This window comes from Sorghum bicolor, chromosome 3 (genome assembly GCF_000003195.3).
Source record: "Sorghum bicolor cultivar BTx623 chromosome 3, Sorghum_bicolor_NCBIv3, whole genome shotgun sequence".
Lineage (NCBI taxonomy): Eukaryota > Viridiplantae > Streptophyta > Magnoliopsida > Poales > Poaceae > Sorghum > Sorghum bicolor.
In genome coordinates, this window is record NC_012872.2 from 36,468,777 (window position 1) to 36,475,737 (window position 6,961).

At 39.4% G+C, this 6,961-nt stretch overlaps 2 long non-coding RNA genes across 4 annotated transcripts; both read left to right on the forward strand.

Annotated features, from left to right (window-relative positions):
- LOC110433369 lies at positions 918-1,693 on the forward strand. 2 transcript variants are annotated; one of them, XR_002450774.1, is made up of 3 exons: positions 918-1,074; positions 1,286-1,447; positions 1,655-1,693. It is a non-coding gene; the product is annotated as an uncharacterized LOC110433369 (long non-coding RNA). The 2 variants fall into 2 exon arrangements; XR_002450773.1 differs by lacking the exon at positions 918-1,074 and adding an exon at positions 1,133-1,182.
- LOC110433364 lies at positions 5,700-6,568 on the forward strand. 2 transcript variants are annotated; one of them, XR_002450766.1, is made up of 3 exons: positions 5,700-5,972; positions 6,183-6,323; positions 6,531-6,568. It is a non-coding gene; the product is annotated as an uncharacterized LOC110433364 (long non-coding RNA). The 2 variants fall into 2 exon arrangements; XR_002450765.1 differs by lacking the exon at positions 5,700-5,972 and adding an exon at positions 6,004-6,079.

The following is a 6,961-nucleotide window of genomic DNA, read 5'->3' on the forward strand; positions in this document are numbered from 1 at the left end:
TTATTAGGACCTTCCTAAAATATTTTCTTTGTCACTCAAAGCACTTCTTGTAGTTTCTCGTCCATCAGGCCTTTTTCCGTGAGCATAATCTAATTTTTAGATGCTCCAAATTATGTTATCATGACCTCCAAATACTTTATCTCGGTTCTTCATATTTTATAATGCCGCTGATAAATTTTCCGCGAAATTTTAGAGCTTTCGAAGTATTTTTTGTGAGTTAAATAATTATTCTTGACTTTTCTAGAATTATTATATCCACCAAATTACTTAATTTTGAAAATAACTAATCTTGACCATAAATCACCGTTGGCCCAAACAATTTTGCTCTTTCATTATTGGATGGAAGAAGGCCCGTGAAATCCACTCTCAAATTGTCCAACCTATTCTTTTGTTTTGTTTATTTTTGGGTCTATGCTTTGACGTGACCATGACATAATCCACAAAGCAAATAATCAGATCGATGCTTTGACCACGTCGCAGACGTAGTAATATGTCTTTCATCTTTCTATGTCACACATGCCAAGGACACCAGGTCCATCACGTAGTGTGTCAGCTATAAATAATTAACAAGCTATTCTACCCTAGATGCCCAGCAGATCATATGTGCCGCCGCCGCAACCTCGGCAATCTACTTGCCGTCCATGCTGAGCGTTCTCGACTTCTCAACGTCCTGGCTTCAGTGCAAACGGAATCGCCAGCAAATTATCACGTGAGTCTTCTGTGCTTGGCAACGATTCAATGAGTACTTTCACCGGCCATCCTCTCATAACTCATAATATCTCCATTGTCAGAGCCGTAGCTTCAGCCACCATTGTTAATCTCTACCAACAACAATAGGACCAGCACGTCGATGATCAGGAGCATCAACTGAGTTTGAGGAACTCTACAATTTAAGACCCATATGTTCTCCATACCCCAACCTAGCTGTCGAGATTTGTTTTTTTTACTGGTGAAGTCATTGGCCAATGAAAGATGTTTGCCGAACCCTGACGGTGACGAGGTGTTCTTTACCACTACGTGTGTTGCTATCGCCCAATCCATGTCAGACCTGCACTTTGCCGTAATCTGCCGCTGGTGAGCACCTCTCATGTCTTCATCCCTATCTCATCTATCGTCTTCGCCATTGCCATAAGCGATATATGCTATTCGTTTCCATCAACTCTGGTAGTGTGTGCAGATTCGGTACGTTGCTATGGCCTGCCGATTATCATCTGCTGCGGGTACTGTACGTGCTGATGGAGTGATGGTTATCCTCCCCAATAATTATCTCTCATCTTTTGAGCAGGAGCATGTAAGCCGCCATGCATGCAACTGTGCACGTCTAGGACTGCTGCCCCAAGCTGAAGGCTTCCTCTCCCCCATCGTGCATAGCAACCTGCAATTTGCCATGGCCATGATCGTACAGGAGTTCAAGGGTTAGGACAAAGTATTTACAGAATAGCCTCTGGTTCGTAAAATCTTCATCGTTTCTTTGTTTCAACTCCGATTTTCATGATCTTTACGTCTATGAAATCGTAGTGATGCGTAGAATCCTTTTATAAACTTTTCATACTGTTTTTATATGATTGGTGTACTGTTCTAATTGTAGCCTTGTTTGCTTTGTGTATGTTTGTCTCCGATTGTTTATGTGTTGGTGATCGATGATTGAGTTTAGTCAGTGAGCAATTCGTGGTGAACAAGAGTACTTCAGTGATCAAGATCAGAGCCTTGGACAACTAGTAAGATCAGCAAGATCAGCAAGAGCAATTGGATTAAGGCAAGTATAGCATTTGGATTTTATTTCTGTGACCATGATCCTGTGGCAAGATTAATGTTAAGTAATAAATGATAAAAGTGACTTTTTAGCAACTTGATGATTTGTCTGGACGTGATCACCCGGGATAACAGTGCAACCATGAGGGCTATAATGGCTCTGGTTTTAGCTCAGTATGAGGACCTTTTTCTAGCTTGTTAGTGGTTACCTTAAATGGCGTAAGAATGGCTAGACACGTTCGATATAGTGTGGCCTCTGTCCGTGTGTATAGGCTGAGGGTTATGTGCCATGGAAGGGGGGCTCTATATCTGCCTGCCGAGTGAATCTAATGGCCCTAACTTGTTAGACGAAACCTTTGAAAGGCTTCATAGTGATCCCTGCTGGCCTCCCTAGGAAGGGGGTTAAGAGATTAGCTACCTCGGGCGAAAGGGTAAATCATGACTCATGGGTAAAGATGTACAACCTCTGCAGAGTTTAAAACTGGTATACTAGCCGAGCTCACGGTCAGGAGCGGCCTTGGGGACATCTACATTAAGGGTGATGATTCTTGTGTGTTAAATATGTTCATTGTTTATTGTTTAATGCTCTACATTATTTATGTCACATTGATCATGAGATTGTGGGAGCTATACAATCTAGTTGCTATACTTGTGGAGTTCGACATGGACTCACTCTTGCTATTTCCCCCAAACCTCAGGATAAGTTTAGGCTTGTGATCAACCAGTCAGTTGGATCCTGTAGAGAGAAGTAATACCCGAAGGTTGGAGTTGTCTATCCGCTGTTTGCTATTAAAGGTTACCTCTTTTATATTAAAGTATGTTATATATTTATGCATTGTCTTTTGATATTACCCCTTATTTGTAGCTATATGTGGGATTTGACTTCTAAAACTCACATATGGTGCATATCTGATTTTGTCCTTAAAATCGGGTATTACAAATTGGTATCAAAGCAATGCTGACTGTAGGACGCAAGCCTAGTTAGAAATTTGCCGTCTTAAGGTTTTTGAAATTGTCATAAAATCCTTGCTCTATAAACCTTGCTATTTTCCTCTATACTATATCTCTACCCTTGCTATTCCTCTCTATCTTGTTGCTTATTTTAAAAGTATACTTGTTCTCATCTTCACTCCTTGATTTGATAAGCTTGTAGAATGTTCTCTTACCACCTGCTTACATAGTTGAAAGAGAATCTTAGGATGCTTACCCTTAACATGAAGAGAACGATAGTATCGCAAGCTGAGTGATGTGTGAACCTTCAATGCTTAATTGGTTTGTTATTATGTTTATGCTTGATTTGGATCTTTGTAATGAGTGCAATGATCTTGTGGGATTTCCTTCACAATTTCATTAGTTCATAGGCTTAAGGCATAAGGATTAATGAAATAAGTAGTTGGGTTTGGCTATCTCTTGTTTCTATCCCTTGCTGATTTCTGGAGCAGCCTGCAATAATTCTGGTTTATCTCAAGTTCTGATCGTGCAATGTTTATCAAATTTTTTTTGCGAATAACTAGACTTCAAGATCTTTCTCTGACCGCAAAAAGCACCCTCATAGCTATTATGGTTTGGAAGTTACAAAAATCACAAGGTGACACAGTTGTGCTGTCAGAAATCTGGACCAGTTTTGGTTGCCTACTGTTTTAGACAAATGAAACTATAGAATTTGGAAAAGTGGTATATAGAGAAGTTGTAGACAATTTTCTAAGCTTTCCAACAGTACAAGCTGGAACTTATTTGGATAAGTAGAAACTGAGTTATGACATTTACAATTGGATGTTTCTGTTCTGTTTCAAAGTCTGGACAGTTTTGGTATTTTCTATCTTCAGTCAAATTAATTTCAGAATCTGGGAAAACATGGTATACGAAAGTTGTAGAGGATTTCCTAAGATTTTCAAAAATGTAAGGATCATCTCCAGATGAGTTCAGTACCTGGAGATATAATTTCTGGAAATTACTGCACCTTTGCTGAGACATTATCAGGAAGGATATTATGTTTGATTATTTTACCTATGCTTAAATACAGAACCTAAGGAGGACTTCTACATGAAAGTTGTAGGGAATTTCATAAGTTTTCTAACGATATAATCTGCAACTCTATTGGATTAACAGAATAAGAGTTATACATGTTTTACTACGCTGGTATTTTTCATATCGCGAGGAAATTTCAGGATACCTGTTTGCTCCCCTGCACATAAGTTCTTTGGGATGTCAGAAGTTCTCAATGTTAACTTGTCTAGAAAGTATGCAAGCTACCTTTCTTGGTCCCCTAGTTGACTTTTCTTAAGGGGGGAAGCCCAATTAAAGAACTATAAGAAGAAGAAGTGGTTAATAACTGGAACATCTACAAGGACATCAAGTGCTTGGTACGTTGGTTTGTTTTAAGAAATCATTCTATTTGGAGTGTGCTAATACCAATGGAGGTTTATGTCATTACTGATACTCATGGATTAAGAGTTGTGTATGAGGATCAGATGGCACCAAAGTCTACAGAGTTGTATGTATAGTGTGAGAGTGAAGCAACTTAACTGTGATAAAGGTACTGATAATTGGAACTTAGTGATGAAACTAACCTTGGATCAAGAGACTCGGTACAACGAATTTAAAAGACTTTATGATGTGTAGCGTCTAAAAAGGATAGGAGAAATAAGTTTAAAGAAGGATCGTACCTACTACACTAGGTGTCTCGTCAATATTTTAGAAATACTTGAGAGGCTACTTGGAGTAAGACAATGGAATCATTGCTATGAAGATATATCTACTCAAGAAAGTAAACAAGATTCAAAATCTACGTCCCTTTGATAACTGTCTTCCGAATCTCGAGATTCATCTTAAGGGGGTAGAATTGTAACACCCTAAAATTTACTCCTTTTGAAATATAGATAAAATTATTTAATTTTGTATTTTTGTGCTCATGAAAATATAGGAAAAATAATATTTTTATTAAATTCAAATTTATCATAAGGCTTAGCAATATTATTATGCATACATGCTGGTGCATATGTTTTGATGTGATGCTTGTTGCTTTTTTATGTGTTGATAGTAAGAAAAATATTTAAAATACGTTTAGTAGATCGATCTTCCTTATTCGGCACGTATTTATCTTTTATCTACACCCAAATTCCTTGTTTCTAAGCTCAAATTTTTATTAGGACCTTCCTAAAATATTTTCTTTGTCACTCAAAGCACTTCTTGTAGTTTCTCGTCCATCAGGCCTTTTTCCGTGAGCATAATCTAATTTTTAGATGCTCCAAATTATGTTATCATGACCTCCAAATACTTTATCTCGGTTCTTCATATTTTATAATGCCGCTGATAAATTTTCCGTGAAATTTTAGAGCTTTCGAAGTATTTTTTTGTGAGTTAAATAATTATTCTTGACTTTTCTAGAATTATTATATCCACCAAATTACTTAATTTCGAAAATAACTAATCTTGACCCTAAATCACCGTTGGCCCAAACAATTTTGCTCTTTCATTATTGGATGGAAGAAGGCCCGTGAAATCCACTCTCAAATTGTCCAACCTATTCTTTTGTTTTGTTTATTTTTGGGTCTATGCTTTGACGTGACCATGACATAATCCACAAAGCAAATAATCAGATCGATGCTTTGACCACGTCGCAGCCCTAGTAATATGTCTTTCATCTTTCTATGTCACACATGCCAAGGACACCAGGTCCATCACGTGGTGTGTCAGCTATAAATAATTAACAAGCTATTCTACCCTAGATGCCCAGCAGATCATATGTGCCGCCGCCGCCGCAACCTCGGCAATCTACTTGCCGTCCATGATGAGCGTTCTCGACTTCTCAACGTCCTGGCTTCAGTGCAAACGGGATCACCAGCAAATTATCACGTGAGTCTTCTGTGCTTGGCAACGATTCAATGAGTACTTTCACCGGCCATCCTCTCATAACTCATAATATCTACATTGTCAGAGCCGTAGCTTCAGCCACCATTGTTAATCTCTATCAACAACAATAGGACCAGCACGTCGATGCTCAGGAGCATCAACTGAGTTTGAGGAACTCTACAATTTAAGACCCATATGTTCTCCATACCCCAAGCTAGCTGTCGAGATTTGTTTTTTTTACTGGTGAAGTCATTGGCCAATGAAAGATGTTTGCCGAACCCTGACGGTGACGAGGTGTTCTTTACCACTACGTGTGTTGCTATCGCCCAATCCATGTCAGACCTGCACTTTGCCGTAATCTGCCGCTGGTGAGCACCTCTCACGTCTTCATCCCTATCTCATCTATCGTCTTCGCCATGCCATAAGCGATATATGCTATTCGTTTCCATCAACTCTGGTAGTGTGTGCAGATTCGGTACGTTGCTATGGCCTGCCGATTATCATCTGCTGCGGGTACTGTACGTGCTGATGGAGTGATGGTTATCCTCCCCACTAATTATCTCTCATCTTTTGAGCAGGAGCATGTAAGCCGCCATGCATGCAACTGTGCACGTCTAGGACTGCTGCCCCAAGCTGAAGGCTTCCTCTCCCCCATCGTGCATAGCAACCTGCAATTTGCCATGGCCATGATCGTACAGGAGTTCAAGGGTTAGGACATGGTTCGTAAAATCTTCATCGTTTCTTTGTTTCAACTCCGATTTTCATGATCTTTACGTCTATGAAATCATAGTGATGCGTAGAATCCTTTTATAAACTTTTCATACTGTTTTTATATGATTGGTGTACTGTTCTAATTGTAGCCTTGTTTGCTTCGTGTATGTTTGTCTCCGATTGTTTGTGTGTTGGTGATCGATGATTGAGTTTAGTCAGTGAGCAATTCGTGGTGAACAAGAGTACTTCAGTGATCAAGATCAGAGCCTTGGACAACTAGTAAGATCAGCAAGATTAGCAAGAGCAATTGGATTAAGGCAAGTATAGCATTTGGATTTTATTTCTGTGACCATGATCCTGTGGCTAGATTAATGTTAAGTAATAAATGATAAAAGTGACTTTTTAGCAACTTGATGATTTGCCTGTACGTGATCACCCGGGATAACAGTGCAACCATGAGGGCTATAATGGCTCTGGCTTTAGCTCAGTATGATGACCATTTTCTAGCTTGTTAGCGATTACCTTAAATGGCGTAAGAATGGCTAGACACGTTGGGTATAGTGTGGCCTCTGTCCGTGTGTATAGGCTGCGGGTTATGTGCCATGGAAGGGGGGCTCTATATCTGCCTGCCGAGTGAATCTAATGG